Consider the following 25,665-nt stretch of genomic DNA (forward strand, 5'->3'; position numbering starts at 1 on the left):
AGGAATACTACTGTGCTGTAAGAAATGATGAGCTCAGGATCTCAGAAAAAAAAAAAGAAAGAGAAAAAAAAAGAATAACTTTGAGTGAATAAGTTATTTTGTCTATTATAAATGCTCAAATTTACTATAAATGATTATCCATATCCAGAGAAAGAACTGATAAATAAAAGTATGTATAGAATAATGTTACACATACAAACACACACACACACACACACACACACAAGTATTGGTACTTAATGGTAGGCATCTCTAGGGTTGGTGAGGAGGGGGGGAAATGAAATTTCCCTCAGAATTTTGTGATATATTTAAAATAGGAAGTTATATATAACGGATTTATAGTTTTACATATAGTCATCTTTGTTACTATAGTGATATAAAAAAAATCCTTGTTTTATTCCATAAATTAAAAATGCAATATTTTTTAAAAGACATATAATAGAATTAGAAAGGATAAGATTTAACAACTGTTTATACATGTGGCATATGTAAAGGTGAGATATCCAAATTAACACTTCAGGTTTCAAACATGGGTGATTAGAAATAAAATGGTACATATTTTTACAGATTAATCCTGTATATGATTGTGTGTATTACTGGAAACAAAATAAAAAAGTTCAGGAAAGGCCTGGGTTTAGAGAAAGATAATGTAACGCGATTAGCAATGCTAAATGAAATTCTCTCTTCTCTCCTCCCTCCTTCTAAAACCTGTACAGGTCCATTGACCAAATGACTGAACAATTTCCCTTTAAAAATTTCATTTTATTTCACTCACCTGTTGAGTTGACTCCTTCAGTACTTATACAACACTATATTTACAGATGCTGTGACACTATTTTGCTCTTCTTTCTCTGGCTTCCCCTCTTGCTGTTTATATCTGTCTCTGCCTCTTTGGCTGTCTCCCTCTCTCTTTCTGGCCCATTCAGTCTCTCCTTCTCTCTCTAGCTTGCTCTGGCTCATTCTCTGACTCTCAGTTGCTATCTTGGCCCTTTCTGGCTCCCTCCCTCCTTCTCACTGTCACTCTAGTAGGTAAGCGTTATACAATTGTTAACTTATTATGATGATGATTATATTCAGGCGCTCCCAATAGCAGCTCCCCTGATGCCCCTGAGAAAATGGCCCTCCTTCCCCATCAGGTCTTTCCCCACCCTTCAGATCCCCATGACTGCTGCAGGCACCATTCTCCCTCCCCTAAAGGGAGGGAGACTGGCTCCTGGGAAATAACTAGCCTGTGGGAGTTTCTCTCTTCCTCCTCCACCCTCCCATTTTATCTTGAGTGCTACAAAGTATCATACCCAGAGTAAGCCCGGATGGCTACATTGCTGCATGTGTCTTTGTTCTTTGCAACATGTATCTTTGTCAGGAGATCACATTGTGTCTCCTCCAACCCCTTCTTTTCACTTCTCCTTTGTGGTTTAGGGCCCAGCCATCCTTCCAGCCTCTCATGCTGTCAATTTCAGCCCAACATAGTCCACTTCTCATCCTCCCCCAGCTGACATTTCCAATCAGTTGCCAATTCTTTGTTCTTCTCCCCCACATCTCTCTGGTCTGTCACCTTGATGCTCATGTAGCCACTCTCCTGCCCCTATCCCTCATTCTGGACCATTGCAGTAGTGGGCTGCTTGGTCTTCCTGCCACCAGGCTCTCTTCTCCATTCCATTCTTTGTGTTTTGAAGCTGCAATGAGATCCCCAAAGTGAAATATGTCAGGAAAAGAAAGCAAATCTCAGGGTGATTGGAGGAGGGCAAGAAAAGATGGGTATGATGGCGATGAATAACTTTTACCCCACAAATTGTTCCACCCTCTGCTCTTCTATGACTTTCCCAGTGCTTGTCACCAAATAAATGTTTACTCAATGCTTTTAAAAATTTCATTCCTATATCTGGTAACATCAAGTGGGAAGAATACTTTAAAGAATGCTTTGTATTTTGAGATAAAATAGATAAAATGATACTTAGAGTTAAAAGTTATTGTAGAAATTATACAGGGAAACATCCCTGCACACACACATACACATATAATTTATAAATAAGCACACACATTAAAGGTGCATGTATAAAAAAGGTTTTACTTTAGAGGTGAATTTGACCAAAACAAGTTAGGAGAGTACTTCCTTCCGGATCATCTATTCTACCCTCCTCCACACTTTCCAGATGAGAAAACACAGAACCAAGAAGGTTAACTTAATTTACCAAAGATCACTCAGGCTGCAGAATTAGGATCTAGACTGCATTGGGTCCTCTGGTCCCAAAGCTAGTATTTTTTTCACTCTAATAATCAGAATGTTGTTCAAGTGTTTTAGTGACATTGGGACCCAGTTGGGGTTTTCTTCCCAAAGATACTGGCGTAGTGGCTACTTCCTTCTCTGGCTCATTTCACACAGGAGGAAATAGGGTTAGTTGATTTACCCAAAGTAACACAGCTACTGAGTGTCTGAGATCAGATTTGGACTAATGAACATTAGTCTTCCCTGTTCCAAACCTAATGCTTGGTACTGTTTTCCCTCTATCCAGAGTACTCTATTCGCAGCTCTACCTAACTGTCCAATAACAATAATAGCTAACATCTAATAGTGATTAATGTGGGCTAAGCCCTTTACAATTACAATTTACAACATGCTAACCCTTTAACATCATAGTCAACTACACACCAAGGACACACTAACACTTTAATGTCAAAGCCTACTACATGCAAATATCACACAACTACATATTAACATGGAACCATAGACCATACAACACACCAACTACATGCCAACATGTTGACCCTCTGGCTTCAAATTCAGCTTGCCCATCATCTTCCAATTATGTGCTAGTGTCAAAACTGGCTCCTTGCCAATGATACAGAAAGGTATAAAGTTTCATTAGAGAAATAGGTGAGGATAAAGAGAGGGTAACGCTGAAAGAGAATATCATTTCAGTGGGCAGAGGGTTCCTTGGCATAGAATAGCATGGCATGTTAAGTCTTTTGCAAGGATTGAGTCCCAAGTTGGCTCATTTTATAAACCTTGGCTACAAGCTGGGGTTGCTCTTGATGGGGCTGGTCAGCTTTGCAGCTTAAGCTGGAATTGAATAGAATTGAATGAGTCTTTCTTTAATTCAATAGGGTTGGAATTCTCCAGCTCTGAACTCAACTAGCTCTACCTGGATAAACCACTTCATCTTGGTTCCCTGGGGTGGGTCTCACAGAGCAGAGTTCAAGGAGAATCTCTCCATTCATGGAGCTTTAGAGTTTCAGGGGTCCCCTCCTCACCTGGTCTATCTGTGGATTCTGCTTCCTTCACCCTTTACAGCACAATTGAAGCAACAGCCATATCACACCTAACCAAAGGTTTTAATTCCATGTTTTTCTAATAACCAAGAGAAAGGCCTGGAGCATCCTAGAGTCCCTCCCTTCTTTACCTCTGCATAGAAAAGCCCATCTTCTCTCCACAATCTCCTTCCCAGGCTGACTGACTTTGTGTCCTTCATCCTCTGGGTGATTGCTATTTGGGATCCTCATAATAAAGCCATTCAAATCTCTCTCCAAGTTTGGAGTCTACATTTGACCCAGTACTTGCTTGGACCAGGCCTTTGTCCGTTGAAAATTGAGCTGGAGAGGGAGAACCATCCCACAAAGGGGAGAGGAGTTTCCAAAGGTAGGAGGCAAGCCTACAAAGATGTACAGGGGGTGAGGAACCCAATGGGGAGTTTCAAAGGCCCTGATCTCAGGGGAAAGACTCTGACCTACTGAGGGAAGCAGGCAGCAGGGAGGGTCAGAATTGGAAAAGAGGATGGTCTGAACAGGAAAACTACTCCCCTCTCTCCATCTTCCTGTGATGACTGCGTATTTTAAAATTAGCCAGAGTCAGGAATTCAGGTTAAGGGAAAATCTTCAATCTTTTTTCTCAGTAGAGGTGAAGAAGGATCGGAGGTGAAGAGAGATCGGAGGTGAAGGGGGATCGGAGGTGAAGGGGGGATCACGAAATGTATGCAGCTGCAACAGGAAGCCAGCCAGCAGTCTCTCCCTGCCTCTCTTCCTCCCCTCTGCCTCCACCCACCAAAATTGTCATTTCCTATACAACACATCAGGACTTGCACAAAGAGTGGGCAGGGGCCATTCTTTCTCCAAGCATATATATTAATATAGTATGGTCCAATTACTATTTAGCCTCATGTGCTTGGGACCTCAGTGCATCAACTCAAGCTTCAGCCCAGTACATCTTCCCGTGGAGATTTCAGAGATACAAAGGGTTTGGGATCCCAGGTAGGAGGAGACCAGTCAGTATCTCAGTGGTTCTTGAGTCATAGCTTTCCCTCCACTTGGTCCTCTGCCCTCTCTGTATCCCTTCTCCCCAACTAACACACACATAAATCTAGGCAATAGACTGACTTCTTGATGTAGTGGAGAAGGAAAACAGGGAAGGTGAGGGATGGGAAGGGTTCTTGAATGGAGCCAGTTGAGAATAACCAGGGGACCTAAAATCCAGTCTGGGATTCAACCCTGAGGACTCTGAAAGAAGAGGTGGCAAGGAAGCAAAAGACCTGGAGAGCAGGATTAGAGTCTGGGAGGTAAGACAGGTCATAGAAGAGAGGTCAGGACTAAGAAAGGGACAGAAGTGTTATAGAGAGCTGAGTTTGGGAAAGCAGGAAGACTGTGTCTTGAAGTCTAACCAGACGGATCAGGATCCTTAAAGGGAAAGTGGAGATAGGGAGCCACATATGCCTGGGACTGGATGAGGCAAGAGCCCAATAGGTTCAAATAAAGGAGAGTAGGATGTTCAAGGTGGAGTCCTAGGGGTTGGAAGGCAGGAACTCTTGGGTCATTAAAGAGGACTGAGTTTGAAGGCAGGACACTAGAATCTCTAACCAACAGATGGGCATGGGGACTTAAGGCATCTGGGCCCTAATCAGGACTCCTGGATTTCTCTGGGCAAAGTCTGGATTCTAGGAAAGTGTGAGGCAATGGTAAATCTGGGGAAGTTTGAAAATGATTGGAATTCTGGAAAAGGTTTAGGGATGAGGAGCTCATCCAACAGGAAGGCCTGATAGAAAGGAATGCTCCTGGTAGATCCAGAGCACACTCATCAGGAGGTGAGAAAAGGAGAATGAGATCCAATGGCCATGGCAGCCATCAGAGGCCAGGAAATATGGAGGATTTTTGCTCAGACCTACTTGGGAGCTACAAGCAGAGTTTTGGCTTCCAGAAGACAAAGCGATTGCAGTTCCAAGGGGAGAAAAAGGAGAGAGATTGTAGCTATAGCTAATGCAGATGGAGCTCAACTCAAAGATTTCCTGCTTCCCACCAACCCAGTCTGGGAGAATTTTCCTAGTCCCAAGAGTTCTACCCTAAGTATACTCTGGATGCTTCAGCTCTTTGCTCCATTCACAACCAGTGCCAAGACTTAAGGAATCTCACTGCCTCTCCCTTCTAAATCCTTCCTACCTCCAACCTCTCAAACATACAAAGGTCCCCTCTTCCAAACTCCTCTTCCACGCTTTCAAATTCCACCACAGTGCTCAAATTCCACCTGGGTCACCACCCACCAGGCTGGTCATCTCTGATAGTTCCTCCTCCCCAGTGCCTCTACCAGCTCCTTCCCTCCCAGACTCATCCTCTCCTTTTTTTTTTTTTTTTTTAAAGCAGAAAGACTGCTCTGCTAAAATTGCAACACCAGATTAACCCAAAATAATATCCTATACTCTGAGGAACTTTAAGCAAATGGTTTTGGGGAAAAATGGGATCTATACAACATTTTTCATTGTAAATCCAGATTGCATTGTACTGAGTTCTCCCATTGACCAGACCTTAAGGGAAAACCCTTAAGGGGTTTTAAATACCCTTTAAATTTAGAATTAATGTTATGGGCCAGAACTTGAAACAAGGTACTAAGTGGAATTGAAGAGACAATGGTTAAATCTAGTTTAGCATTGATTTAATTTTACAACAAATAATGGCTTCCTAGTGATATAATGATTGGTTTATACTCAATGTAGAGCATATAAGCTAGGAGTTTTAGCCAGGATTGATTCAGAGAGAAGGCAAAGGACTGTCTGAAGGAGCTTAAGCTCTCAGAACCAAGTAAAGAAATTCAATTCTACCTTTGAACTTCCTGGTGGCTGGCCTGGACTCCTGCACTTCTCCCACTAAGACCAAGGCCAGACTGAAAGGCTCTCCAGAAAGCTGCCCAGCCCCAGAAAGGAGATAATAAAGGATCTGAACTATAAGAAAGCTAGCCAGGCTCCAGGAAAGGAGATAAGACATTGAAAGAGACAATAAAGGATTTGGACTTTAACACCTGGCTGTACTCATGTGGTGATTACTGAACTGAAACAAAGGCTGCTCCCAGAGACCCCAAGAAAACTAACACAGAATATTACACATTAATGCTATAGGGTGAGGAACAGTAAGATTGAAAGGTAATAGATCAAAATTACTCTATTTTATTCTGTATGCAATCAGTCCAGAGTATCAAATTGACAGATGGAGTTCTTGATTTTTAAAGCTTATTTTAAAAATATATGCATAGTTTTCAACTTTGACCCCCATTTTATTTATTTATTTACAAAACACATGCACGGGTAATTTGACAACATTGACCCTTGCATAGCCTTGTGTTTCAGATTTTTCCCTCCTTCTCCCCACCCCCTCCCCTGGAAGGCAGGTAGTTCAATATGTTAAATATGTTAAAGTATATGTTAAATCCAGTATATGTATACATATTTATAATTATCTTGCTGCACAGAAAACATCTGATCTAGAAAGAAAGAAAAAATATGAGAAGGAAAACAAAAATGCAAGTAAACAATAATAGAAAGAGAGGAAATGCTATGCTGCAGTTAGTGTTAAGGTTCTCTCTGGGTGGAGCTGATTCCATTTTGCATCAACTCTAAGTGCTGAGAAGCTTTCTCTTATTGGAAACCTGTCTCTCCAAACACCCACCAGCTGCTCTTGCTTCTGCCCAGTGAAACACAGAAACACACTCCTGAATCTTTCTTTATGTGAATGGAGTCCTTCATATCCTCAGAGACAGCTATTATCTCTCCTATCAAGTGTCATCTTTTCTTTCTCTGCTAAACTTTCCCAATGAATGCAGGCATTCCTCCTAAGCCATCATTCTCACTCCTCTTCCCCTCCTGGCTGAACTTCTCTAGATGCACCCAAGCTCCTCTGGCCTTTTGCTTTTTCCTTCTTTCCTTTGGCTGTTGGGGTTAAGTGGCTTGCTTAGAGACTCATAGGCACTAAATGTCAAGTATGTGAGGCCAGATTTGACCTCAGGTTCCCCTGATTCCAGGGTTAGTACTCTATGCACTGCCCCTTTTCTGGTGTTTTTCAAAACATTTCACATCCAGATCTGATACAAGCAGTCAGCAAATGTAGAATAAGTACTTTCCCTCAAGGGGCTTACATCCTAAAGGGGAAACAAAATACCTATATGATTGTACATAAAATGCATTCAGAGCAAGTCAACAAATAATCAGTGAACATTTATTATGTGCCTACTAATTGCCAGTTGTACAGAGGCCAAATCAGTCCCTACATACAAGAAGCTCAATTTGCAATGGGAGAGGCAACATGCAAACAGTTATGTCCAAGTAAGACACATAAATAGTATGGGGAAAGGGAGACCTTCAGCATGTGGAAAGATAAGGAAGGACTTCTGATGAAAGAAGTTACTTCAGCTGAGCCTTGAAGGAAGAAGAGATTTGAAGAAGCAGAGAAAAGGGATGAGAAGATTCCAGGCATGAGGGAGTAAGATCAAAGGTATGGAGATGATCAATTTTGATAGACAGGGCTCTCTTCAACAATGAAATGATCCAAACCAATTCCAGTTGTTAGTGACAAAGAGAGCCATATTTACCCAGAAGACCATGGGAACATAGTGTGGACCACAACACAGAATTTTCACACTTTTTGTTTTCCTTTTCAGGGTTTTTTTTTTTTTCTTTCCAGATCTGATTTTTCTTGTGTAGCAAGATAACTGTATAAATATGTATATATATCTTGGATTTAATATCTATTTAAACATATTTAACATGTAATGGACTATCTGATGTCTACGGGAGGGGATGGAGGGAAAGAAGGGAAAAATTTGGAAGAGAAAGTTTTGCAGGTGTCATTGTTGAAAAATTACTCATGCATGTTTTAAATAAAAATCTTAAAAAATTATTAATAAAAAATGCATATATAACTATTAGGATAATTGTGAAATTTGACCTTAGGTAAGTAAGACAGATTCAAATGCAAAATATGATTAAAATTTCATGAGAATGATCTATTCAGAAATGTCAGAATAAGAAATAAAACAGTGTAATTGGATCTAAAGTCTGCTAGTCCAGGGTGTCAAATTGATAGATGCATTAAGTGATTTTCTATATAATACAATTGGGAAATACATTTGACTGAATTGATGTTATTTATCAATAACCATTTGAGATGTTAAATCTATATCATTTATTATTTTCTAATTTTGCTTGTATTGGGATTTTGGGGGAAACCCTTGTGTAGGAAAAGTTGCTAATGAAAAAATAACTTCTAGAGGGTGATGCAATCATACCTTTACTAAATTAACTCCCTTTGGATCTACATGCCAAATGATGAATTCAGCTGCTCAAGAGTAGGGTTACACTACTTAGCAACTCAAGTGTGTACTTGAACATTTTTTGTTTTAAAATGATACTTTAAGATTTGTGGAGGGGGGAGGCCTTGAAAATTCTCCCTATGTGGAAAGACCTGGGATTTAACAGGTTTGTTTTCTTTGGAAAAGGTCAGAGAATCTTATTAGCCTTGGGGAAGATGTTGCTAAAGGAAAATTATTCAATTCTGATTAAGAAATATCTCTCGGTATCCAAGATGGTGGTGGTGTTTAAAAATTCATTCCTAATATAGGAATGATAGTTATCTGATAAGATTGACCATTGATGGCAAAAATTATAAAACTGAGTCTGGAAGAATTTGTGTGTAAGTTATACCTTTGAGCCACCTTTAGTCTCAGCAACTTGATTCAAGTTGATCACCTGAAGTTGACAGAATGACATAACTTTCCTGACCCTCAAGAATGGGACAAGTCTGAATAACTTAAAAACAAATGCTCTCTAAGCTTACAGCCTCCTTTAAGGTGAGACCAAGGGCTGCTAGGAGCCCATAGTGTTCAGAGGCCCAACCCTTACCCTAAATCAGGAAAACTCAACTCCCTGTATTTAAATCCTGTCTCAGATTAGGTGTGTCATCCCAGTAACCTCACTGAAACCCTGTTTGCCTGAGTTTCTTCCTCTATAAAATGAGTTGTAAAAGAAAATTTCAAGACACTCTAGTATCTTTGCTTCCACTGAAGTGACTGAACAACAAATCAGGCAAAAGACAATGGGGTTTAATTTGATGGCAAGGGCTTCCAAGCATATAAAACCTTCCTTCAGGAGAGATTGTATGAGTGGTCTAAAGACTACCAGTCCTAACTGTCACATGTCAAGTCAAGTCAACTGGGGGACAAAGCTCTGAGCATTAGGAGTTTATGAAGTAAGCACAACTTTAATAGTAAAGAGGACTAATGGATTCTTAATGTGGCTAAAGACCTGAAGGATGAAAGGTTCCCCTGTTCCCCATTTTAAAGATAGAACAAAAAACAGGAGTTGGTAGGTGGGGAAAATAATCTAAATAAAGGATTAACAGCATCATGGGGGCAAGGACAATTTGATTGGTTGAAAGTCTGTAATGTGTATTGGTAATAACCTTTTTTTTAATCTCAAAAACATTGGTACTTTCCACCTGTATCTTGCAGAAATAACTGATAGCAAATTTCCTCCAATTGTACAAGAATGGCACCATTTTGGCTAGTACAGATAACAACAAATCACAATAGTGAAACATATAAAAAATAATAAATTTCCTGGACATGAAATGATTTACAAATGGTACTGAGAGAACAATTTCTTTGGAATTTGAGTGTTTTGTAAAAAAATAATGCACTTTTCAAGTTAAGCCAGAGTTTTGGTGTAGTTAAAAGTGACTGATGGAAAAAGCTGAACTTTTGCTTTTACCTGAGAGGAATGCTGAACTTTTGAACTAATGAGCTTTTTCACCGGAAGATTCTTTTTGTTCTTTTGTTCTCAAAGAGGATTGATGCCATCAGCAAGTGATGTCTTGACTGGCAAGTGACTTGGATGTAAGTGAGATAAAACTGGGCAAAGTCATCAGCTTTACTCCATCTTCAGGACCATCTGAGCCCAGTGGCAAGATATAGGTCAATACAACTTGTCTTGATGGTTCCGTATTTCTGCCTAATGTATCAACCTATCAACATCTGATAGATTGTAGGGTCCCAAAGTTGTGTTTTTCCACTGTTAGCACGGATAGATTACAAAGTTAAAAGATTTCACAAGTTCATTTATAATCCAGTTGGTAGCATCTCTGGCCGCTGCGTCTCTCCATTTGTTAAGGGAGTCAGATGTTTGCTGACCAATGTACTTTGTGAACTTTCTTGGTGTCCTCTGTTGGGATAATTGGCATTGCTCATTCTTCACATTAAAGAATTATGGCCCAAGAAGAGAAGAGGAGGTGGTCACATGGTAAGGAAGAGGGCTGATGAGTGGATAGCCATAACACTCCACAAGTGCCCTTGAGATGGTAGGAGAAAGGAAGGAAGGACTCCATCATATAGGATAGATGCTCTGTGATGAACTCATGTGAAACATAGGCAAGCGTCACACAGAATGGACAGACAGACATTCATGGATATACATTGTTAGAAGAATTTCAAATTGAAGAAATTACTGATCAGGATATCTGAGTATATGATATACTAGTTTTTCTTGCTTTTTCTCAATTCAATGTATCTCCATTCATTTACAAATCCCCATAGTTCTTTGAATTCTTCCTATCCAGTTTTTCTCGTGGCACAATATGTCAATATGTTCATTATCATAATTTGTTTAGACATTCTCCAACTAAAAATCATCAATTTTTTATTTACAATGAAAAAACCAAATTAAACAAAAAAAAATCCACTGCAATGAATATTTTAGTGCAGATGGAATCCCTTTTTCCCTCACTTCCTTAGAATTCATGCCTTTCTATAAGGTCTTTTTATTACAAAGTATGAACATTTGGTCACCTTTTAATAAATCCTGATACAAAATAATTTTCAGAATAGTTGGATCATCAATTCACAGTTATGTCTCCAATTTGATACCCCTCCCCTCCACCATATTTCCAGCTTTTGGAATTATCAGTGTCAATTTGATGGATTTATAATGAAACCTTAGAGTTGAAATCTTTCATTCTTAAAAGCATCTTAATAAAATATCTTCTGCCTGAACAAATATAGCAAAAAATCTATTTCATTAGTTGCACAGTATTGTTTATTTAGGAAGGACGTGCAAGTTTCCTAAATCAACAGAGATCTAGATTTAGAATTGCTGATATCTTCTTGCCTCTTTCAAACTGGCAAATCATACACAGAAGGCTTAATGAAGTCATTACGCCTAATCTGAAGCTGAGAACCAGGAGAATGATTGGCATTGAGGCATAGGGTTAATTTTAAAAACTCTTCTTTGGCTTCTTAAAGGATTTAGGGTAGGGACAGAGCCTAACCCTAGTCTACATGCACTGAATTCCAGTCAAATTAAATTACTTTCCCAAGCCCAGAGTTGCAGAACCAGAATTTCAACCCATGGCCTAACTCCAAATATAGTGATCTTTCCATTTTGCCACACTGTCTTTCAAGCAGGTGACCAGGTGGCAAAGAAGAATCCAATATGCCTAAGAAGTTATCAGCCCCATTTAATCCTCTTTTATTTTCCATTCCTGACTCTCCCCATAGTGTTATAGTTAGAGCTGACCAAGTATGAAAGGCATCAGCACTACCACATTTTCTCCCAGGATTCTGTCCCTAATTCATTTTCCTCCTTATTTTAATGCCTTTACATTTCTTCACAGATCTGGCAATTGACAATCAGATTTTTATATAAAACCCTTTCCATATTGGTTGTATTCATAAGGTTTCTCTCCAGTATGGATTCTTTGCTGTTTAGTAAGAGTTCCCTTTTGTCTAATAGCTTTTCCACACTGGTTACACTCATGAGACTTCTCTCCAGTGTGGATTCTCAGACGTTCAGTAAGAACTTTCCTTTTTGTAAAAGCCTTTACATAGTTACATTCATACAGTTTCTCTCCAGTGTGGATTTTCTGATGTATGATGAGAGATATCCTTTTTGTAAAAGTCTTTTCACACTGGTTACATTCATATGGTTTCTCTCCAATGTGGATTCTCTCATGTAGAAGAAGATTAGTCTTATATTTGAAAGTCTTCCCACACTGGTTACACTCCTAAGGTTTCTCTCCAGTGTGGATTCTCTGATGTCCAGTAAGAGTTTCCCTTTTGTTAAAAGCCTTTCCACATTATTTACATTAATAAAGTTTCTCTCCAGTGTGGATTCTCTCATGTTTAATAAAACTATTCTTCCATGTAAAAGTCTTTCCACATTGGTTACATTCATAAGGTTTCTCTCCAGTATGGATTCTCTGATGTACAGTAAGAGCTCCCTTTTGTGTAAAAGTCTTTCCACACTGGTTACATTCATAAGCCTTCTCTCCAGTGTGGATTTTCTGATGTTGAATAAAACTATTCTTCCATGCAAAAGTCTTTCCACATTGGTTACATTCATAAGGTTTCTCTCCAGTATGAATTCTCTGATGTACAGTAAGAGCTCCCTTTTGTGTAAAAGTCTTTCCACATTGATTACATTCGTAAGCTTTCTCTCCAGTGTGGATTCTCTGATGTTTAATAAAACTATTTTTCCATGCAAAAGTCTTTCCACATTGGTTACATTCATAAGGTTTCTCTCCAGTGTGGACTCTCTGATGTACAGTAAGAGCTCCCTTTGTGTAAAAGTCTTTCCACACTGGTTACATTCATAAGGTGTCTCTCCAGTGTGGATTCTCTGATGTACAGTAAGAGCTCCCTTTTGTGTAAAAGTCTTTCCACATTGGTTACATTCATAAGGTTTCTCTCCAGTGTGGATTTTATGATGTGTAATAAAACTCTCCTTGCTTGCAAACGTCTTCCCACACTGGTTACATTCATAAGGTTTCTCTCCAGTGTGGATTCTCTGATGTACAATAAGAGTTTCCCTTTTGGTAAAAGCCTTTCCACATTGTTTACATTCATAAAGTTTCTCTCCAGTGTGAATCCTATGATGTTTAATAAAATTATCCTTCCATGCAAAAGTCTTTCCACATTGGTTACATTCATAAGGTTTCTCTCCAGTGTGGATTCTATGATGTGTAATAAAAGTCTTCTTCCATGCAAAAGTCTTTCCACATTGGTTACATTCATAAGGTTTCTCTCCAGTGTGGATTCTCTGATGTACATTAAGAGTTTCCCTTTTGGTAAAAGCCTTTCCACATTGTTTACATTCATAAAGTTTCTCTCCAGTGTGGATTCTATGATGTTTAATTAAATTATCCTTCCATGTAAAAGTCTTTCCACATTGGTTACATTCATAAGGTTTCTCTCCAGTGTGGATTCTAAGATGTGTAGTAAAAGTCTTCTTCCATGTAAAAGTCTTTCCACATTGGTTACATTCATAAGGTTTCTCTCCAGTGTGGATTCTCTGATGTACTGTAAGAGCTCCCTTTTGTGTAAAAGTTTTTCCACACTGGTTACATGCATAAGGTGTCTCTCCAGTGTGGATTCTCTGATGTTTAATAAAACTATTCTTCCATGTAAAAGTCTTTCCACATTGATTACATTCATAAGGTTTCTCTCCAGTGTGGATTTTATGATGTGTAATAAAACTCTCCTTGCTTGCCAAAGTCTTTCCACATTGGCTACATTCATAAGGCTTCCCTCCAGTGTGGATTCTCTGATGTACAATGAGAGTTTCCTTTTTTATGAAACCTTTTCCACATTGGTTACCTTCATAGTGTCTCTCTCTAATTTGGATTCTCTCCTGTGATGCGCAGATTTCTCTCCAAATCAAGTCACAGGGACCATCACCCATAAGTCTTTGCTTGTGAGTTTCGAACACAGAATGGCTTAGCTCTGCAGGAGTTTCCTTCATTCCAATTCTGATCTCTGCTTCCAAAAAAGAAAGAAATTAAATAACAAACAAAGAAATATAAACATGAGATAGGGTATATATATATATATATATATATATATATATATATATATATGTTTGTTTATTGATTTATATCCCCTTCCCTCCATAAACAGAAGAGAAACTCAATTATTTTCTTTTTTTCTACGCAAAGAGAAAAATTCGAAATGAGCAGAAGCAATAAATTTAAATCTCCTTATTTTATATTCCAAACATAATTTATTTTTGAAGGAGCTTCATGCACACTTACAGTGGAACCCCAGAATAAACCTATGACAACACTGAAAGTACCTTCATTCTGATTAGGTACACAACTCAGGTCACAATGGCTGAGTGACTTGACCTAAATCCCAGCAGCATCCTGTGAATGGGTGTGCTCTGGGTACAGTATGTGACAAATGATCTCTACTCTCAATTTTTCCCTTTCCCTTTCATTATTTGTACGTTCAATGCTTTTTCCATAAATATGTCATGTGGTGCATATATACTAAATACTCAAGTTATTTTATGATCCATCCTACTTGTAACCTTAACGAATTTCCATGATGACCACTTTCAATTTTATTTTTTTCTATTACATTATGTGAGGTCATATTCAGAAGGCTAACCCACTTGTTATTTGTAACAAAACAATTTGTAACTTACACCTGATTATAACATATCAAAAGTGATTTTGTACTGACACATTACTTTTTTTGAGGTATCTAATAGTTATTTCTTTTTTAAACAATTATCATGGGGTAGCTAGGTGGTGCAGTGGATAGAGTACTGAAGTCAGGAGGACCCAAGTTCAAATATGGTATCAGACACTTAACACTTCCTGGTTGTGTGATTCTGGGCAAGTCACTTAACCCCAATTGCCTCAGGAGAAAAAAAAAAACTTTATCATTATGTGTCCCCTTCATAGCATAACACAATTTTAAAAAAATTTATGAAAATATCCACATCTGAAAATGTGTTTCATATAGAAAATTCAGTTCCTCATCCTATGATATGGAAGGGAGTTCACCTATGGCAATGCTTTCCCTTTTAAAAGCTCACAAACCCCTTGGAGGATTGAGATAATGATTCAAGGGATCTGACCCAAAAATAGCTTATCGGCACCTTCAGTGGTAAATAAGTGTCTGATTTGGTTATACAGGTAGCTGTCCTCCGGGACAATGCAGGTGTGCATATTTCTACCTTATCAGTTGTCTTTCAGTGATTTCAAGCTCTCATAATCACCCACACACTGCTGTGAGGATTGTGCAGTGAGCCTATCAAACTGTGGCTGCTTCTATGCGCAATATAGACTTTTGGTTTCTCAAATTGACATGATAATGTTCCCACCATTCAGGAAGGTTGAACATTCATATACAAATGGCCACAGGAGTGCAAAGACCCTTGGGCCTGTTTCTCCCCGGACCAGTGTAGTTCTCTCCTTCTTGGGTTACCTAGCAACCCCATCTCTAACTGCCTGAGCAAGATGTGACTTGGGTCTGCATTCCTGCAGCAGTGCTGACAGGCTACTTGAAAACCATGGTAGGAGGCAGGGACAGGAGAGGCTGTCATGAAATCACCATGGAAGGCCACAACCTTTGCAGAAAATCAGACCTTAACATGCCACTCATTGACATGTGTAAGCTTATTTTCTAATTTGAACGTTTCCTCTGATTATGTTCCTCTTCTTCTATCTGGCAGTTTCTGGTCATTTAGTAGGGATTCAGTTACTATCCTTTCAGAGGTTGTGAGTATGTAAATATTATAGAAAAGCAACATAAAGCAATATTTGAAATTGACCCTTGAGTACATTTGTCATTTAGTGCAATATTTGTCAAGAGTCAATAAAAATGTGAATATTTTAAACAATAATTAGCAATTGATTTTGATTGGCTAGAGATTAAAAAATAAATTTCCATGTCTCAACAGAAGCTTATGCAATTCTTCTTCTATTTTATACCTCATGACCATGTTCATCCTATCTGTTTCAAAATCAGAATACAGTTACAGTGGATAGAAAATGAATAGAGCCTTGATTCATGAAACCCAGGGTTTTAATCCCACCTCAGAAATTTGCTAGTAAAGTTATAGGACCTCTGTTAGATTCAGTTTTTTTTTTTTTAATCTGTCAAATGGGCCTAAGCTAAGTTCTTGGATTCTCATTAGGATAAAATAAGATAATGCAGAATGACACATAGTGCTGTATAAATGCTAGCTATTTTACTTCACCTTGGCCCTTTCCTCCCCAGTTCTGCCCTCTTTCTTAAACCATTATGATCCTCACCAATTAATGATGTACTGAGGCACTAGGGTGGTCAGGTTGTCTGGTGCACAGTGGGTCCTCACTCACAGTCGTTGATATGTGTTGCCCCACCATACTTTCATTGACCTCAGGAGAGCAGGCGATGTTCCTCACATCTCTTTGTGTTCCTGGTGTTTAGCCCAAGGCTGCCATGTAATAGGTCCTTAATTGTTTACTGACTAGATGGAAATCAAGGTTCACTGAGGAGCCCTGGCAATTGCTGCCAAGAAACATCCTTTACAAAATTCCAAGTCTGGTCTTTCTCCCCCAAACTGAGCATTCACTTTAGTATAACTCCCAGAAGTGTTTTGTAACCACAGCTCTCATACATCTGCTTTCACCTCACCTGGAGACCGTTTCCTCAGGCCTTCTTGATCCAGCATCCACTGTGCTTCCCTTTGCTCAAAATAAGAGGTCACCTCTTCTCTGAGAACTGGAAACCCTGGGCATGGAAATCAGTTAGAAAGAAGATGGAGAGATGTTGGTCACTTAGTTCTTTGTAGGGAAATGAAGAGAATCCAGAGTTGCTCCATGCTGAAATTCAGCCCCTGATGTTTATACATATCTGTCAATACTTACCCGCTGGGGTTTGTAAAGCAAGTCACCTAAAACAGGATGTGCCCACTATTTCTACAGCTTCCTCTGATAGAGAGCCAAAGGTCTTTCCTCCCACCTCCTGTCCTGTAAGGCTCCCTTCTGGTAGAAACTTCTGATCCTAAACCTGAGTAAAAAGAGTTAGTAGGTGGGAGCAATCTCAGGCCTGATCAAGAGTGACCTTGAACTTAGTATGCCTTTTTTACAGAAGGATAGACTCATTCCATAGTTTTCATTTTCCATAACTTAAAGAGAGCCGGTAGTTCAGTGGAGAGTCCTGGACATAGAGTCAAGTATACCTGAGTTTGAAGTGAGCTTTGGACAATTACTAACTATGCATCTCTGGGCAAGTCAATTAAACTCTGTTTTCCTCAGTTTCCTCAACTCTTAAATGGGGACAAATATCACCGTAACTTGGCAGGTTAAGATGAGGATAAAGTGACACAATATTTTGTTTTACTTTTAATTTACAAACATTTCCATATTAGAGTACATTAAAAAAAAGATGAGTGCACATAAAACTGTAAATCCACAATGTACAACTTTGTATTACTTTCAAATAGACAAGAAAATTATCCCACAAATTTTTTCCCTTCACTTTGCTTGTCCCAACCTAGAGATGGGCTACCATTACATAGACACTTTTATACATACTTAAATAATACACAGACATGTAAATATGTATATATGCATATATATACACATATACTTATGTAAAATTATGATAATCATATGTTATGGGATAGAACTATGTACTTGAAACAAGCAGTCTTACAAAGTGTTAACTCAGTGGAATCAATAAGACAATGATTGTTAAGCATGGTGCTTAACAGTTCTCTAATTCAGTACATGTACTTAATACTTAATATAGTTCTACAAGATTCACACCTACGATGATATAATTATAATAGAGCATATAAGAAACCAATGGGGATTCAGAGACAGATTCATTCCATTGTCCACCTTTGTGGTGGCTGGAGGTTGGAGCACAAGTCCTCAGACTCAGAGAAATTCACTCCATCTCACACTACCGTGTTGCCTGGCCTGTTCTCCTGCATTTCCTGCATTGAGACCAAGCTAGCCCAGGTCCCAGACAAAGAGACAATAAAGAATTTGGATTTTGGACTTTAACACCTGCCTATTCTTGTGGTGATTACTCCACTGAAACGAAGGCTGCTCCAAGACTTGAAAACCAACCAGAACACTAAAACCTTATTTCTATTTATTAGTTTTTTTCTCTAGATGAAAATGGCATGTTTCTTGATTTGTCCTTTATCATTAATTTAGGTACTTAGAAAAAGAAAAATAACTTATTTGCTGGAAGTTGTTCTTGATGAATGTTACTGTATTGTAACGAAAGCATATGGCACAGCACTGGGCAAATAGTTGGTAAACATAAATGCTTTTCCCCTTTCATTCCTTTCCCATCACTTGGAAATGTCCATCTAGCTGACTGTTTCTCATCATTTTTGCTGGAATTTGAAAGCAATACTAAGGCAAATTAAAGAGAAACTTGCTATACTCTGGGGCCAACTAGCTGCTTTGAGTTACAAATTGATGCTTATAAAAAAGAATATTCCAAATACTAGATTCATCCCCAAAAGGAATGAGTTGAAAGGAAAAACTGCATGAGATATTTTCAGAATTTTGGCAGACAAAATTGGTGTCGAGGTAGAGGCTAACCCCTAAGATTAGTTCCATAGTTGAAATGCTTCCACTGATTTAATCTTTGAACTGAGAATGGGTGAGAGAGAGCTTCAGGAACAACAAAGGATATCCCCAGGTCCTATCATGCAAGGCAAAGACCAGCATTTTCCCTTCTCTTTCCCCTATCCCCAAATCTTACACCCTGGAAAATGGAGATTTTCCCTTTGATTGCAGACTTGCAATTTTCAGGGGAAGTGCCCTTACCCAGGGAGAGCAGGTTCCTGACATTCTCCACCATGACCTCCTTGTACAACTCCTTCTGAGAGGGATCCAAGAGACCCCACTCCTCCTTAGTGAAGTCTACAGCCACATCCTTGAACGTCACCATCTCCTAAACCATCAAAAGTCATAAGATGTGGAGCTGAAAGACCGTCAGAAGTAGAATCCAACCCCCTTCAATTTATAGGAGGAAACTGAAACTCAGAGCAGGGATTTGTGCAAAGGTAATAAGCTTTCTCAGAGACAGGGTCAGCTCTTGAGACTGTGGTCATTAAGAGACTGATAGAATTTGGGATCAGTTGAAATAAAGTTGAGAAATGACTTATTATGGAGCACATAATGGAATGGCATCCTAGGGCCATGTGGCATATCCCTTTAATGAATTTCTCCAAAGTCTTTTCCTTGGTAATCTTTTGCTTTTCCACTTGCATTTCATATTTCCCACTCCTTGTACCTATTTTACACATTCATTTTTATCTATAATCTTTTCTCCTAAATAAACCAGCTTTTGTCAAAGAGAATGGCCATTGTGAATTTTACACATGTTTATTTCAAACAAGGAATTGCTACCCTGACTTCATCATGGACTATGTATAAGCCACATTTTATAATTTATTTCTTTTAATCTATTACTTCACTTCTGTATATCTGAGGAATTTATTGCTTTTTTTTATAGTTTTTGAGATTGCCAAGAAGACCACATGGGGAGTTGGGGAGGAGGGTGGGAAGTTGGACAAGGTGGAGAAAGGCAGGAGGCCTGATTTAGGAGGTGGGTTCCACAGATGAAAATTCTTATAGTAGATAGGGGACCTAAAGTGTCCAAAAAATCTACTAGTCTTACGTTGTGGGAGTTGTCACTCCTGGGGGAAACTAGCACTTGGAGGAGAAGGATAGCATGGACATAGGGATGGCATTTGTAGGAGATTGTGGAGAAAATATTAAAGGACAGCAAGGCAGGATGAATTATCTGGAGGGAATGTTCCCTGCTAGAAGCAGGATTCTCTCCAACACTGCCCTGATACAGTGTTATGAAAGGAAGGCATCTGTGCAGTTGGCCAACATCCAGTGGCAGTAAGCTCTTATAGCACAGCCTCAGAATGAGGATCTTGGAGGCTTTGATTATATGAAGTGTCAAGGAAAAAAGAACGACAAGGTGAGCAGAGAGCTATGTGACAGAGAATGAGAATCTAGGCAAAACAGGAAGGGAAGATAGACAGCAAGGAGAGGGAGAGATATCCCTGTTAGAAAGGGGAACAAAAATGGATGCAATTAGAAAACCAATGAACAGGACTAGTTGAAGAGCAAGAGAGGGAGGGGAATCTGTAAGAGAACTAAAGGGAAAAGGGAGATGAAGACAAGCAGAATGAAATAAAGTAGAAGAGATGAACAAATACCTAGAGAAGTTTGAGGTAAAAGACTTATGACATCTTCTGAATGGGACAACACAGGAAGATGCATATTTCTTTTCAACACATGGTACTTTTAGAAAAATTAACCATTGAGATAGAGATCCTGCACACACATGTAAAAAGGTAGAAATGATCAATATACTCTTTCATTCCCTAATGAAATAAAAATGAAAATTGGTTCAGAGATCATCAACAAAAAATACAAACCTAAAAGGAGATTTATCTGTGACAGATTACATTATGGCTGAGACAGAGAACAGAACTTAGGAATGATAACTTTGTAAAAGAAAATGAAAATGATTAGTTAAACAATATTCCAAAATTTCTGGGGTTCAGCTTAAGCTTTCCTCAGGGGAAACATAGACTTATCAGCACACATTAAGAATATAGAAAAAGTGAAGATTAATTGAATATGCATTATTTAAAAAATCAATGTAGTAAAATAAATGAACAAATCCAAAATAAACACAAAAGACAATGTTATAATCCTAGTGTTAACTCAATGGAATTGATACAATGCTTGTGTTTACATCTTTAGAGAGCTCATTTGAGCAAGAAGTATTTAAGTACTCATTAGAGTTCACAAGTATGGGAGATTCACTAAGTTAACTTTGTAACTTTGTGAATTCACACCTCCCTTAATCGCTCTCTTGGAGGAGGAGTCAACCTTTTACACCCAGCATAAATAGAGCTTCAGTGAGCCAGTTGGGGTCAGTTCAGCAGAAGCCCTCTCTCCAAGGCAAGACAGATTCATTCCATCTTCCACCTTTGTACTGGCTGCAGGCTGAAGGGAGCAGAGGCAAAGGACTAGCGAGCGCAAGAGCCCTTGGAACCAAGGAGAGAGAAGGCCTCCAGAAAACTAGCTGAGCCTCAAGTGATAGAGATAAGATTTTGGAAGAGACAATCAAAGACTGTACTTTAATCCCTGGCTGCATTTGAGGTGATTATTGCTTTTAACTGAAACTAAGGCTGCCTCCAGAAAACCTCCCCAAGAAACCTGCTCCCAGAGAGAACCATTATATTATAAAGAAGAGAACACCACGGACAAGATGTACTAATTAGAAGGGAAATGGAAAAATTGGAAATTAAAAAAATGACAAATAAAAAGAAAAACCTTATCCAATCTGATGAAAGAGACATAAAATCCAGTCAATGAAATAGCAAATAGCAAAAGTGAGATCGCAAGAAAAGCAGAAGTAATAAAAGGATAATCAGTACATAGAATAGTTTTATGGTAAAGAAACTGAGAAGAAAAAGCTAAGAGGAATACTGTCAATAGCTGGATGTGATGTCAGGGGAAGAGGTAGTGAGAAAGAAGCAGGAAGTGGATATGAAGGTACAGGAGGAGGCAGGGATAAGTTGAGTAAAGAGAAATAAACAGAGACAAGAGAGGAGAAAGTGAACAGGGGAAGGTCACCTCCTTCTCCAAGGCAAGGCCTTCTCCCTCATCCCTCACCCACCCTGAGGCAATATGTCGCCTGTCTGCCACCTCTGTGCCTCCTTATGGAGGCTTTGGAGATTCCCAGACAAGTTTAGCACAAATGATTCAGAAAGCAGTGAAGGAAGCAAAGAGAACTGAATAGGCTCCCATGCCAAAAAGCTCTGCAGTGGAAAGAGGAAATGCTAATGTGGTGGCAAGTGCCAATATGGCTGATACAAACTCAGGAGGAGTCAGGAAGTGAAGCAGGTAGTGATAAAGAGGAAGTCCCTGTTGGGGGGCCACTTATATCACCCCCTTGGGGCTGCTCTAACCCAGTGGAGTCCCCTTTGGACCTCTGTAACTTAGCAGGCTTGGGGGTGCTCTAACTGCAGGTAGACATCTCCACAAACAAAGGAGTGGGAACATCTGAACCTCTGTCATCTAGTCAAAGGAAGGAAGAATAAATGACATAAGGAGATGAATGGAGAAGTGCAATGTAGTCCCAGTTTTCACTGGGGGGAGAAGAAAAAGGGGGAGGGAGTTATGGGGAGGAGAGATGAAGGGAGGGACCAATCTTGAGCAAAACAAAGTCAAAGAATGTATCTGAATGTGTCTTGTTCTGTTTGAAGGGGTAAAGGAACCTGAGGCACTGATCAGAGTTCCTGTGTACATAGACATGTGTCTGCAGGGGTGTCACATGTGTATATGTGTGTGATGGATGGGGAAGGCATGGATAAGTAAGGGCCATAAATGTAAGGGCGCGGCAGCAGCCTTGGTTTAGCACAAAGACCAATCAGGTTGCTGAGGAACAATGAGAAATCATGATCCTGCTTCTGCCTCTTAAAGAGGGCAGACCCTAGGCCAAAGGGAGAAATAGGTTTTAGGATGTCAGCAAGTGGATTTTTTTATTGTTCAGACGGACTGTACCTTGTGTGAATGGGTTTGGTTTTATTTGTGTTCTCGGTGGAGGGGGAGCTGGTGAAAAATTGAGAGAGTGGAAATTGGGTGGGTGCAAGTGTGTTTGTGTATGTGTCAATGTGTGAGTGTTTGTGAATGTGAGTGAATATACATATACATTATACATAAACATATACATATACATATACATACATAGGAACACTAATCAATCAGTTCCTAAAGCATCTTGAGGACGTGTTGCTGACCCCTGGAGATGTATTATTTAGATGTAACCATGGGAAATTGTGCTTCAGGGAAGCATAGTCACAGGAGACCAAGTCTTTGGAGGAAGAAGTCTTTGGGTGGGGAGGTGGGGAGGGGGGCTAGGCAGGCCCAAAGAGAGCAGATCTGATCCCTGGGGAATGGAGATTCCTGATGAAGTAAGTGGAGAACCTCCTCAGTCCTTTGTAATGTAATAACCCCCCCAACAGGGTGTGTGTGTGTGTGTGTGTGTGTGTCTCGGTGCCCCAAGATGCCAGGGGCCCAAGGAATCAGTTGGACAGGACAGGATTGTTACTACTGTGTTTCCCCCTATTTTTGTAAGGAAATGACCCATTCATCAGGCCCTGCCAGCTCCATAACCCATCCTCCCTGTCTATAAAAAGGGTTGTGACTGCTAATGTTGGTCAGGTCTGTGGATGGACTCACCTGAGGAGGCGGTCCGAGTCTCTCAGGGCTCATTCCCTCTGGCTCCTGGCTCCCTGTGGAGGTAGTGAAGCATCCAAAGTGATTCCATTTTGTTAAGTTCCTCTCTCTGGCCCCTAGTCTTTATCTCAGGGTCCTATTGCTCCCACCCTTGAAGGACCCACAGAAGTGACAGCAGCCAAAGCTCATCTAACCTTGGGGGCTTTAATTATAAGGCTCCCTGAAAACCAAGAGAAAGGCCAGGAGCTCCAGGAGAGTCCTTCCCTTCTTTACCTCTGCATAGAAAAGTCCAGCTTTCCCTTATCCTGGTCTCAGGCTGATTGCCTTCGTGTTCATAGCCTGGGAGACTGGTCTTTGGGGCTCTGACAGTAAAACTGTTCTAATTTCACCCCACTTTTGGTGTCTGTCCTTAACCCAATCCCTGCTTGGGCCAGTTCTTGGTCATAAGAAGCTGGAGAGGGAGAAGACTTTCCCCTCTTCTCTAAGTAGGAGAAAAGCCTAAAGGGATTCATGGAGTGTGAGGTGGAGTTAGAAAGGCCCTGGTCTTGTCCTCAGGGGAGAGACTGCACCCTACACAATAGTGCAGGAGGGGGCAGCTGGTGTTGCAGTGGATAGAGCACCAGCCCTGAATTTAGGAGGACCAGAATTCAAATCAGACACCTAACACCTTAACTCTGGCTGTGTGACCCTGGGCAAGTCACTTAACCCCAATTGCCTAAGGGGAAGGGAATAAAAAAAAATGCAGGAGGGTCAGGATTGGAAAGGAAGGTATTCTGAAGAGGAAGGCTGCTCCCCTCCATCTTTTACTTCTCTTTTCCTTCCTCCTCTCCCCATCCTCCTATAGAGAGCCCAGAGGTACAAGGGCCTTTGGGAGTCCAGATGGGAGGAGATCAGTCAGCATCCATGGCTCCTGAGTCAGATCTCTCCTTGCCACCTGGTCCTCTGCCTCCCTTCAACAGAACTAACACACACATTATCATTCTAGCCAATATTCTGACAGCTGACAGTGTAGGAGGGAGGGAAAGTGGGAAGGTGGAGATAAGAAGGGTTCTGGAATAGGAGCCCTTAGGGAATGATCAAGGGAAGCCAGAGCCTGGGAGACTAAATCCAGAATGGGATTCAACTCTGAGGGCTCTAAGAGAAAAGGAGCCAAGGAAGCAGGAGGTTTGGGGGGCAGGGTCTGGAAGGCAAGATAGGCCAGTATAGTCCATGGCAGGGAGGTCAGCGCCACTGGAACGAGAGGAGTGCTCCTGATGGACTGCTGAGCCTGGGAAAGCACAAAGACTCTGTCCGGAGGTCTACCTGGGAGCTGGGGAGGACTGCTGGGAACTTTGGGGAGTGCTTAGGCTGAAATTGGGACTCCTGGATTTCTGAGGACAAAGTCTGAAGTCTGGGAAAGTGGGAAAGTGTGAGCCAATGGGAAATATGGCCAAGTGTGGGAAGTGATTGGGAGCCTGGAAAAGGTTTAGGGGTGGGGGAGCTCATGCAACAGACAGCCCTGGTAGAAAGGTGTGCTCCTGGTAGAGCTGCAGGTCATGTACCACGAGTTCAGAAGAGGAGACCCAAAGGGAAGGGCAGCCAAGGAAGCCAGGAAATATGGGGGACGAAGGCTCAGACCTACCTGGGGGCTGCAAGCACAGGCCTGGCTGCCTGAGTGTCGCGTGATCCCAGGGAAAAAGGGGGAGAGATCTGAGCTTCCGAAAAAAAAGGGGAGAGATCTGAGTTCCCGGGGAAACGGGGAGAGATCGGAGCTCCCGAGGAAAACGGGGAGAGATCGGAGCTCCCGAGGAAAACGGGGAGAGATCTGACTCTCGGGGAAAAAGGGGAGAGATCGGAGGTCCCGAGGAAAATGGGGAGAGATCTGACTTCCGGGGAAAAAGGGGAGAGATCTGAGCTCCCGGGGAAAGCGTGGAGACACCGGAACTCCCAAGGAAGGTAGAGCAGTTTTTGTCGCAGGGAATGGAAAGGGATCTAAATGCACACTTCCTGCTTCTGGTCAGCCCAGTCTGGGAGGGTCTTCCTGGTCCCAAGAACCCCGCTCCGTCCCTCCCCCAGGAAGATTGAGCCCAATCACACGGAGAGTCTGGACTTTAGGACTCCCAGGGCTTCTCCTACCTTAGTTCTGCCCCCAACACGCAAAGATCTTCAGCCCTAAACTCCTGCCAGACTCCCAAGTCCTCCTCAGTGCTCAAATCGCACCTGGGCAACCCCCTCCCCCCCAAGGCTGCTCATCTCTGAGAGTTCCTCCTCCCCGCGGCCTCCGTCACTTCTTCCCTTCCTATACTCATTCCCTCCTCCTTCTTAGCAGAAAGACATCTTTCCCCCCCCCCCCCCCCCCCCCCCCAATTGCCTCAG

At 40.8% G+C, this 25,665-nt stretch overlaps 1 pseudogene; it reads right to left on the reverse strand.

Moving 5' to 3' along the window:
- The window catches only part of LOC111718752, a 61,028-nt pseudogene extending 35,729 nt beyond the window's left edge, over nucleotides 1–25,299 (reverse strand).
- Nucleotides 25,300–25,665: the final 366 nt, after the last annotated feature.

Source organism: Sarcophilus harrisii, chromosome 2 (genome assembly GCF_902635505.1).
Source record: "Sarcophilus harrisii chromosome 2, mSarHar1.11, whole genome shotgun sequence".
In the NCBI taxonomy this organism is placed as follows: Eukaryota; Metazoa; Chordata; class Mammalia; order Dasyuromorphia; family Dasyuridae; genus Sarcophilus; species Sarcophilus harrisii.